Genomic DNA, 12,531 nt, shown 5'->3' with positions numbered 1-12,531 from the left:
TGATGGAAAGTGACTTAGCAGTGACTTGAAAATTTTCTTGTATCCATCTTCAGACTTGGGCCTTCCAATAACCTTTTCACAGAGTTGCTTGGAGTGGCAACATGGTACAGCTTTTGCCAGGATACTGACTCTCCAGCAGTTGGACCTTCCAGATACAGGTGTATTTTTACTACAATCAATTGAAACACCTTTGACTGCACACAGGTGTCTGTATCTTGTTTTACGGTGGTTGGCATCCAGCTTAATGGTGCATTACCGCAGCACACAGGTGTCCAAAACAGCTCTCCATTTAACTAAGCATGTGACTTCTAAAACCAATTGGCTGCACCAGTTATGATTTGGAGTGGCATCTTAAAGGAGGTGAATACTTATGCCATTAATTATTTTGTGTTTTGTATTCGTAATTAACTTAGATCACTTTGTAGAGATCTGTTTTCACTTTGACATGGATGAGTCTCTTTCTGTTGATCAGTGTTTTAAAAAAAGCCAAATTAAATCCACTGTGATTCAATGCTGTAAACCATTAAAACATGAACACTTGCGGGGGGAGGGTTGAATACTTTTTATAGGCACTGTAAATGTCCAGGAAGGGTGGCAAGGAAGAGGACAGTACATGTGCCAAGTCATCAGAGAACAAGGTTACACAATGGGTCACTTCTGTTGAAGGATTTGAGATTACATGATACTGATGAATATAAATAACCTAATGTCTTGTCTCACTGCAAATTTACCACTCAATTATTTGGAACATGGGGGTGTCCAAACAGCTTGACAAAAAACTCAGTGCAGAGCTTGGAGCATGTGCTTTCAAGCATGATACATTGGCTAGTTCTAATGGCACACTATGGATTCCACCATGTCAGGGTGTCTGATAGCTGTAATTACCATTTCATATGGGGCACAAACAAGTTCTATTAGAAGTCTGAGTTCTGCAATATAACTTGGAGTGCTGTCAGTGTTTAAGCTAGCCAATGTCGTAGTGCCATCTGCACCAGGTTTTGAGGGAAGTGGTCCCAGGTTCGAATCCAGCTGGCTCCGTGCACGCTTTCCATCTGTCTTGGTCCTAGTACCAGGATAGCAACTCAGCCTTATAAGAAACGGCGAGTTGTCGCCCAATGCACCACAAGGCACGGAGAGGAGCACAACATGCTGTCATTGTTTAAAGGACTTTCTGTTTTTAAACAGAATTGCTGACTAGCAATCCAGAAATCTGTCCCCACTCTCAGAACCTTTCATACTGAGAGATGCTTGAGGTTGTCCTTCTGGGCCAACCGGCATCTTCCAATTAGGACCTTAGCTTTTTTTTTGTTGTCCATGCAGGAGGCACTGGAGAAGATGGATGTAGAACAAAGTTAAGCAACCAAAACATTCATCAGGATGTTGAGCTTACTTCTGAATGTATTACATCATGATTACTTTGGAAAATTGGAATGAAACTGAAATCCAACCTCAGTATGAGAACATAAGAAATAGGAGCAGGAATAGGCTATCCGGCCTGTTGACCCTGCTCTGCCATTTAATAAGATCATGGCTGATCTGGCCATGGACTCATCTTCAACTATGCACCTTTTCCCTAAACCCTTAATTCCCCTACTATGCAAAAATCTATCCAACCTTGTATTAAATATATTTACTAAGCTAGCCTCCACTGCTTTACTGGGCAGAGACTTCCACAGATTCACTACTCTCTGGAAAAAGCAGCTTGTTAGTGTATATTGTGAACAGCACCGACCCCTGCGGCACACCGCTCACCACTGCTTGCCAACCAGGGTAACACCCATGTATCCCATCTCTCTGATTTCTATTGGTTAATCAATCCTCTATCCATGCTAATACATCACTCCCAACTCTATGCATCCTTATCTTATGGTTAAGTCTTTTATGTGGCACCTTATCGAATACCTTCTGAAAATCCAAGTACTTTGCAAATAACATCTATCTGTTTCCATCTACCACTGTGCTCTTTAAATCCTCAAAGAACACCAGTAAGTTTGTCAAACAGGACTTGCCTTTGCTGAATCCATGCTGCATCTGCCTGATGGATCTATTTCTTTCCAGATGCCTCACTATTTATTCTTCAATGATACCTTCAAGCATTTGCCCAACTACAGATGTTAAACTAACTGGCCTATAGTCATCTGCCTTTTGCCTACATCTTTTTTTGAACAGTGGCATGACATTCACTGCCTTCCAATCCACTAGGACCTGCCAGGAGTCCAGAGAATTTTAGTAAATTATACCAAAGCCTCTACTATAACTTCTGCCATTTCTTTCAATACCTTGGGATGCATTCTATCAGGACCAAGAGACTTATCTATCTTCAGGCCCATAAGCTTGCTTAGCACTACCTCTTTAGTAAAAGCTATTGTATCGAGGTGCTCACCTCCCATCACATCCATAGCACCCCTCTTTGACATGTTAGACGAGTCCTCACAGACAGGAACCAGGCTATAAAAATAGGGGACAAGCTCTCCTCTACAATCACTCTGAGCACCGGTGCCCCACAAGGCTGTTTACTCACTGCACACCAATGATTGTGTAGCCAAGTTTCCATCAAACTCAATATATAAGATTGCTGATGACACAACAATTGTAGGCCGTATCTCGGGTAATGATGAGTTTGAGTACAGAGAGGAAATTAAGAACCTGGTGGCATGGTGCGAAGACAATAACCTATCCCTCAACGTCAACAAGACAAAGGAATTGGTTGTTGACTTCAGAAGGAGTAACGGACCGCACGACCCAATTTACATCGGTGGTGCACAAGTGGAACAGGTCAAAAGCTTCAAGTTCCTCGGGGTCAATATCACAAATGACCTGACTTGGTCCAACCAAGCAGAGTCCACTGCCGAGAAGGCCCACCAGCGCTTTTACTTCCTGAGAAAACTGAAGAAATTTGGCCTGCCCCCTAAAACCCTCACTAATTTTTATAGATGCACCATAGAAAGCATTCTTCTAGGGTGCATCACAACCTGGTATGGAAGTTGTCCTGTCCAAGACCGGAAGAAGCTGCAGAAGATCGTGAACACGGCGCAGCACATCACACAAACCAATCTTCCATCCTTGGACTCACTTTACACCACATGCTGTCGGAGCAGTGCTGCCAGGATAATCAAGGACACGACCCACCCAGCCAACACACATTTCGTCCCTCTTCCCTGAGAGAAAAGCCTCAGGAGCTTGAAGACTCGTACAGCCAGATTTGGGAACAGCTTCTTTCCAACTGTGATAAGCCTGCTGAATGGATCCTGACCTGGATCTGGGCCGTACCCTCCAAATATCTGGACCTGCCTCTCGGTTTTTTTGCACTACCTTACTTTCCATTTTTCTATTTTCTATTTATGATTTATAATTTAAATTTTTAATATTTACTATCAATTTGTAATCCAGGGATCAGGAAGCGCAGAATCAAATATCGCTGTGATGATTGTGCGTTCTAGTATCAATTGTTTGGCGACAATAAAGTATAAAGTATAAAAGTCCTCCACCGTGAAGACTGACACAAAATAGTCATTCAAAGCCTCCGATATTTCCTCATTACCCAATGTCAATTCCCCCTTCTCATCTGCCCAAGGAACCTACATTCACTTTAGCCACTCTTTTCTGCTTTATATAATTACAAAAACTTTTACCATCCATTTTTATATTTTGTGCTAGCTTATTTTCAAAATCTAGCTTCCCTTTCTTTATTGCTCGCTTAGTGGTTCTTTGTTGTTTTTTTAAAGTTTTCACAATCTTCCAGTTTCCCATTATTCTTGGCAACAGGTGGTTTCCTCAACAACAGATAGCTTTGGTTATAAATCTCATAGGCCTTAATGGCTGCATTCCTCATGGGATTTAATACCTTCTACTGTTTCTTCTTTCACATCTGTGTTGTCAGAATGGGGATGGTGAATGAAAACTAAGGAATATGGAAATCAGTGAATGGACAGCAATGTTCAAATTACTGTTGCCTCATGAATCATATGATCTTGTATAAATTGAGCAAAAAAATTAAAGTGTAACAACTGCTGCACTCGTTCCCTTTTCTTCTCTCTACCCATCCCAACTTTCTTTATAAGATCATAAAATATAGGAGCAGAATTGGACCATTTGGCCCAAAGAGTCTTCTCCGCTATTTCATCACGGTTGATCCTTCTCTCTTTATGACTTGAAACTTCTTTACTTCTGTTTTCCATGAAATAATAACCCATGTTTTGTTCTCTCTAAGATGCTGCCTGGTTTACTGAGTATTTCCTGCATTTTCTCAGCTGGTACTGTTGGACAATAAACACGAGGCATTAGAAATGTTTACCTTCTCATGGCAGCGTGCTTCTCGTTGGCTTATTTTGAATGTCTCTGGAGCCGTGTACTGTGTCATTCAGTAGAAAACTAACCTTTTACTTAAGAAGCTGACATAAAAGATTCACAGACTTGTGGCCACGGCTGGGATAATGGTCAATGGCCTAAAAATTATCCTGCTTCTAATCCCACTCCGGCTGCACATAGATCTGTATCTTCATTGAATGTTTCATGGAAAAGATTCATATCTTTTTTGGTTCATTAATTTAGCTGAGTTTGGATGAGGTACATGTAAAGCAATGTGTTCATACTTAGCACAACCTGCAATCCATATAGGCCCTTGGGCTTACTTGGCTAGCTTGCCTCTGGCAGGAGGAAAAGAAATAAAGCCTTCTATCTATCAGTATCTATGTATGTAAAATACCTATGTGCACGGGCTTCAATATAATGAGTACAATACTTATTCCAGATCAAGAGTGAGACACATAAAACACAAGTGTCAAAAGCAGCCTCCATGGCCACTTGGCCTAGGTTATAATTGTTATTGCTGCAGTCAGCAGTTTCCTTCACATTTCCTTTTAAAAAGCAAAGATATTCCAAGCATTGTTCCTTGTTGAAGTTGAGATGGGAAAACCTCCTTAAGGACCCTCTAAGGATAAATATGATGAAAGCCTTTCTAGCTCTGACTCCTTTCTCTACTGGCTGTCTGACAGATTCTGTATGGCAGTCAGAAAGTAACAATTCAGTAATTAACCATTAAGTGCTTCATGATCCTCTTATTGAGAGGGAAGAGGTTGCCAGGACCCAGTGGAACTTCATGCCACATAACAACTTTAAAGATGGCTTAAACTAGAGGATGTTGTTTGAAAATATTAGTACTCTGTTAGCATTGAACACTAATTGATGCAGTTGCTGCAGAAGTTCTGTTGCTGAGAAAAATAATGAAATACCCCATATGACATAATTTCGATGGGAAAAATGATAAACTACCATCTGGATCACGAGCTCCTGATGACCTTTCCAATCCCCTTTGCATTCAGTATGCTAACCATCAGAGACATCTGAGCATACACAGTGCATTCAGTTGTGGCCATCATCCTCTTTGATCATGAACCCAAACCTTGGTTGGTCCAAGCCTGATTTCTCCCTTCCCAGCTCCACTGGCTACAATACACATCCATATCAAGAACTATACAACCCCTACCCCCTGACAGAGACTCCAACCCTTGTCCCTAGCAGCTAGTGCAAAATATATATCATGACCCAACCAGATTCTCCAACCTCGAATTCCACTCCATGATTACAGAACACACAAAGTTCAGGTTTTAAGTGCACAGAGTGGGTAAGTCACAATCTATAAAACTTCTGTGGTGTAAATGTTTTCATATTTGAATTTAGCAATTAATGCTCCTTTCTAACATCACAAGGTTTCCATGACATATTAGATGTAATATTTGTATGCTTCTAATGGCTTTGGATGCTTCGAAACCCTTTAGAAATAACTCTGTTCTGCTTCTCACTGAAAAGTGCTCCAGCATCACAAACCCCACTTTCAGGAGGATTTACAAAGTCTAAGATATTCCTCAAAGCAGCCTGCCAATGTGCATCAATTAGCCACCAGTAATATTTCATATTTTCCTTTTCTAATTCATGTCATTTAAGTTCATATTTTGAAGATGAATTTTGGAATTAGTTTTAAATGTATAAAAGCTTCATCTGCATGATATAATTTATCATTGAACTCATACTCTCAGACCCAGCCTGTACGTTTATTTGCTCAGAATGCTGTGAGCCATGTTGGCCACTTGATGCTGGAAGCGAATGTAGAACAGGCAGGGATCTCTCAACCAGTCAGGTTGTCTTTGCGCACTCTGTAGCTTGCTCTATTCCAGTTCTGAAGTGAAGTAAATAGCAGATGCTGACAGTGGGAAGGCTGAGAGCATGCGGAAAGTGAAAAACAATGGGTAAAGTGAGATAGGATTTCAAATCCAAAGCAAAACCAGGGGCAGGTGCATCCATAAGTATGGTCTATCTTTTGGTTCTCAAGTTTCATTAGTTGGTGATAGCCATGTGACTGATAGTATTGCAATGGTTGCCATAAGATTGTAAACCAACACTTTATGCAATAAACATCTATCCTGATTGATGATTTGTTGCTACATGTACCAAACTTTCTGAATGGCAGAACAAGTATTCTAACATTCACTCTTGCTAAGAGGATAATTACAGTACCAACTTTTAAGTTCTGAAAAAAAAGGCATCTTGAGAATATTGCACATTAACACCACAGATTACCTATTGATGTTACCATTGCCATTTTTACATTACAATGCACATTTTATTAACATTAATTCTGACTTAAAATAGAATCTATATACAGGATTATATACATCAATGTGTGTGCAATGTCACTGTCTTGTAAAGAATGCTTGATGCAGTAACTATCCAAACGAGGAAAATGATTTAGTTTCACTTCCAGATATTTTGTTAATGATTTTATATGGACATTGATCCAGCTGCCAGAGAGAGTTCTCCATCTGCTCTGCTATGAATCTGGTTCAGATACCACTTTATAGGAAGAGTATGAAAATCCAAAGTACAGGAAGGATTCAGTAGAACATTTGCAAGGATGACAGATGTTATTTACATGAAAGGAATAAGGACTCTGTTCTTCTTAGAGGAGATAGGACTGAGAGAGGATTTGATAGAAACATTGATGACCATTAATGCTAGTAAAAGGCAATCAGAAAGCAATTTTCACTAATTTTTCCTTTAACTTGCTCTCTTCACATTCCCATTAACTAGCCATATACTGTCACTCACCTACGTGACACAAGGTAACTCATGGTGGCCAACTAACTTACCACTGCATGCCTTTGAGATATGAATGGAACTGAACACCCAAAGAAAGCCCACGCAACCACAGGGAGGTGCACGTAAGCACCACGTAGACAACATCAGACGTCCGGATTGAATCCAGTTACCTAAGTTTGTCAGGTAGCAGAGCTATGAGCTGAACTGCAAATGCTTCATAGCATCATGTTTTTTTAACATGTGATGCCTACAAATATTCATAAGTGTCTAAGTCCTAACCAGAGATTTGTAAGGTTCTAGCATGATCCAGAGGCAGAAGTAAATCAGTAAATCATAAACACAAGAGATTCTACGATGTTAGAAATGTTGCTTGGATTTCCAGCATCTGCAGATTTTCTCTTGTTTGTAACACACATAAAGTCAGGCAACATCTAAGGAGGGGAATAAACAGTCTGAATAAGTAGGTGGGAGGAAGATGAATTATTACAAGCTGGCAGAAGATAGGTGAAACCAAGTGAGTGTGAAATTGAAATCAGTACAGTCAGCAATGTTAGCAACATGTCTGTACTTGAAAGAAATTTAAGCTACTTCCACCCAAGGTATGAACTTGTGAATCATAAACCTAGATGAGGGGTTCACAGACCCCCTTGCTTAACGGTGTTAGTCCATAGCGTAAAAAAGGTTGCTAACCTCTGGCCTAGATAATTCATGTCTTCTTAATCACCTTATCATCTTTCCATTGTCACCATTAAGGCTTTGTGTCTAGATATTGTTGGGATAGCAGATCTCTAGATCTGATAGAAATCTATAAAATTATAACAGGATTAGGCAGACTAGATATTCTCGGTAGCTGGAGTGTCCAGAATCAGGAGTCACAGCTTTAGGGTAATGGCATTAAGTTTATGAAACAATTCTTTACCCAGAAATTGCTAAACCTGTGGAATTCTCTACCACAAAACTTTGACAAACTTCTATAGATGTACAGTGGAGAGTATCCTGACTGATTGCATCCTGGCCTGGTATAGAAATACCAATGCCCAAGAATGGAAAAGCCTATAAAAGGAGGTGGATACTGTGTTATTCTGTGCATACATAATAAAGAAATTCAGTTCCAGTGGGCAATGAGGGTGGTTCACCCCGGAACCAGAAGTGATGATGGTGAGCTGGTCACATACGCTCAGCGTTGAGTGGACTTGAGTAATAAAAATGTTCTAGCTTTTATTAAGAACAAACATAATATGGTGTCAGAAATCGGTGTGAGGTCTAAACATATAGAGTAAGTTTAACAGAGAGATGTTAAGTTCTGACAGAGAAAAGCTATTGATTGGAGAGCACAGTGTCCGAAGTTCACCAGATTCACCAAGAAATTCAGGTAAGAGGCTGAGAGTTCCTGTCATGGATAACCTAAGCAAGGGGCAGCACCTAAAGACACAGCTACTGATTGTAAAAAAGAAAGTACAGCCAATATTCGGTCTGAGTGCATGTGAAAAGCTCAACCTGGAGAAAAAAAGTTTTTGTAGCGGCTTCACAGACCAAAGAGGACCGCGCACCATTCGTGGAAGGGTATGCAGACATCTTTCAGGGGCTTGTATGTACACAAAATCACCAGTGTACAGAAAATTCATACAGATGAGACAGTGGCTTCTGTTGTCTATGCATATAGGGAAGTTCTGTTTGCACTTAGAGACAAACTCAATCAAAAACTAGCAGGGATGGAACAGGTAAACATCATACAGAAAACTGAAGAACCAACAGATTGGATAAATTCACTGGTCATTGTGCAAAAGAAAAATGGAGCATTGTGAATCTGACTAGACCCAAGAAATCTCAATAAAGCCATCAAGAGAGAATATTTTAAATTGCCAGCACAGGAGGAAATCATATGCTGGTTTGCAGGTGACGAGTAGTTTAGCAAACTCATTGTTTTGGCAGATGAAGTTTGATAAGGCAAGCTCGAGACTGAATACTTTTAACACACCACGGGGAAAATATTGCTTTCTCCGGCTAATGTATGGGATTCTGTTTGCAACACAAGTCAACTATAAAACCATCTACATGATCCCTGGTGTTGAGAACATGATGAATGACATCGTAGTTTGGAGTCCACCATGGATGAATATGGTGCACGACAGAGACAGGTGCATGATGTGACACAGAATGTCAATTAGAAATTAAATAAAGAGAAATATGAGTTTGGTGTTAAGACATGGATTTTCATAGATGTCATATTGGAAGAGGTCAGCCATTGAAAACATCAACAGGGCCCGATACAAGAAGGTGAAATGCTTCCAGGGGATGGTGACTTACCTGGCTGAATTCATCCCTCAACTGTCTATTGTGTCAGGTTACTCCCAGAACAGTGAAATGTGTGGATTTGGTCTCACAAGCAAGAAGATTTCCAGAGGCTGATAAGAGTCCAAACTGAAGTGCCCGTGCTTAAGTTTTATGATCAGGAAAGGTTAGTGAGGATCTTGGGTGATGGATCCTGGTAAGGCACTGGAGCAGTACTACCACATTAGCATTATGACACACGGCTCTTGGCTCCATCCCTCCCCCTCCTGTCTTCTCCTATCATTTTGGATCTCCCCCTCCCCCTCCAACTTTCAAATCTCTTACTCACTCTTCCTTCAGTTAGTCCTGATGAAGGGTCTCGACCTGAAACGTCGACTGTACCTCTTCCTAGAGCTGCTGCCTGGCCTGCTGCGTTCGCCAGCAACTTTGATGTGTGTTGCTTGAATTTCCAGCATCTGCAGAATTCCTGTTGTTTGCGTTTTTAAATTCTGCTCCCATGTCTTATGATCTTATAAGACCATAAGATATAGGAGTAGAATTAGGCCATTTGGCCCATTGAGTCTGCTCCACCATTTTACCATAGCTGATCTAATCTTCCTCTTGGCCCCAATCTCCTGCCTTCTCCCTATATCTCTTCATGCCCTGACCAATCAAGAATAAGTCAACCTTTGCCTTAAATATACATAAAGATTTAGTATCCACAGCTGCCCGTGGCAAACCATTCCATAGATTTATCACTCCCTGGCTGAAGAAATTCCTCCTCTTCTCCATTCTAAAAGGAGGCTCCTCTATTATGAGGCTGTGTCTTCTGGTCTTATACTCTCCTACCATAGGCAACATCCTCTCCACATCCACTATATCAAGGCATTTCACCATTCAATGGATTTCAATGAGGTCACTCCTCATTCTTCTGAATTCCAGTGAATACTGGTCCAGAGCTATCAGACTGTCTTCATATAACAAGCTATTCAATTTTGGAAACATTTTTGTGAACCCACATTCTTTCTAAGAAAAGGGGACCAAAACTGCTCACAATATTCGAAGTGAAGTCTCAGCAGTGCTTTAAGTCTCAATATTACATTATTGCTTTTATATTCTAATCTTCCTGAAATGAATGCTAACGTTGCATTTGCCTTCATCACCATCGATTCAATCTGAAAATTAACCTTCAGTGAATCTTGCAAGAGGACCCCCAAGTCCCTTTGCATCCCAGTTTTTGTATATTCTCTCCACTTAGAAAATAGTCAACCCTTTCGTTTCTTCTACCAAAGTGCATGACCACACACTTCCCGACACTGTATTCCATCTGCCATTTCTTTGCCCATTATCTTAATCTGTCTAAATCCTTCTGTAGCCTCAGAACTAGCTGTCCCTCCACCGACCTTCACATCATCTGCAAACTTTGCAACAAAGCCATCAATTCCATCATCCAAATCACTGACATATAGAGTAAAAAGAATCGGTCCCAACACAGACCCTATGAAACATCACTAGTTACTGGCAGCCAGCCAGAAAAGGCTCTCTTTATTCCCACGCTTTGCTTCCTGCCAATCAGCCACTGCTCTATCTGTCCTATAATACCTTTCCTGCAGTATCATGGGCTTGTAGTTTGTTAAGCAGCCTCATGCGTGGCACCTTGTCAAAGGCTTTCTGAAAATCCAAGCACACATCAACTGATGCTCCTTTAACTATCTGACTTCAAAGAATACCAACAGATTTGTCAGTCAAGGTTTTCCCTTAACTGGCCCATCGTTTCCTTTCTTCTGCTTCTCTCTCTTCTTGAACAGTGAAGTAACATTTGCAATTTTCTAGTCTTCCGGAACCATTCCAGAATCTAGTGATACTTCTAAGATCATTACTAATGCACGCACAATCTCATCAGCCACCGCTTTCGGAACTCTGGGGTGTACACCATCTGGTCCATATAACATATAACTATATAAAAATTATAGCATGGAAACAGGCCATCTCGGCCCTTCTAGTCCATGCCAAACTCTTACCCTCACTTAGAACCACCGACCTGCACTTAGCCCATAACCCTCCATTCCTTTCCTGTCCATATAGCTGTCCAATTTAACTTTAAACAACAACATCAAACCTGCCTCAACCACTTCTGTTGGAAGCTCGCTCCACACAGCTACCACTCTCTGAGTAAAGAAGTGCCCCCTCATGTTACCCCTAAACTTTTGCCCTTTAACTCTCAACTCATGTCTTCTTGTTTGAATTTCCCCCATTCTCAATGGAAAAAGCCTATCCAGGTTAACTCTATCTATCCCCTCATAATTTAAAATACCTCTATCAGTCCGGTTGCCTCTTCTACCTTCAGACATCTCAGCTTCCCATGAACCTTCTCTCTAGCTATGGTAACTTCTCACAAGTCATGCCCCTCACACCTGGATCTTCCACCATACTGCTACTGTCTTCCACAGTGAAGACTGATGCAAAATACTTATTCAGTTCATCCACCATTTTCTTGTCCCCCATTACTACCTCTCCAGAATCGTTTTCCAGCGGTCTGATATCCACTCTCATCTCTCTTTTACACTTTATGTATCTGTAGAAATTATTGGTATCCTCTTAAATATTATTGGCTAGCTACTTTCACAATACATCTTTACCTTCTGGTTTATAAAGCTTCCCAATCCTCTAACTTCCTAATAATTTTTGCTCTGTTATATGCCCTCCCTTTGGCTTTTATGGTAGTCTTGACTTCTCTTAGCAGCCACGGTTGTGTCATCTTTCCTTTATAATACTTCTTCCTCTTTGGGATGTATATATCCCATGCCTTCCAAATTGCTTCCAGAAATTCCGGCTATTGCTGCTCTGCCATCATCCCTGTAGTGTTCTTTTCCAATCAGTTTTGGCCAACTCCTCTCTCATGCCTCTTTCTTTACTCCACTGTAATATTGATATATCTGATTTTAGTTTCTCCTTCTCAAATTTCATGGTGAATTTGATCACATTATGATCATTTGCCGCAAAGGGTTCTTTTACCTTAAGCTCTCCAATCAATTCTGGTTCATTGCACAGCACCTAATCCAGAATAGCTGATCTTCTAGTGTGCTCAACCACAAGCTGCTCTACAAAGCCATTTTGTAGACACTCTAGAAATTCCCCTCCTGTAACCCAGCACCAAGTTGATTT

This window comes from Mobula hypostoma, chromosome 3 (genome assembly GCF_963921235.1).
Source record: "Mobula hypostoma chromosome 3, sMobHyp1.1, whole genome shotgun sequence".
Taxonomy (NCBI): domain Eukaryota; kingdom Metazoa; phylum Chordata; class Chondrichthyes; order Myliobatiformes; family Myliobatidae; genus Mobula; species Mobula hypostoma.
The sequence above is the reverse complement of the archived record's forward strand: the minus strand, read 5'-3'. Positions refer to the sequence as shown.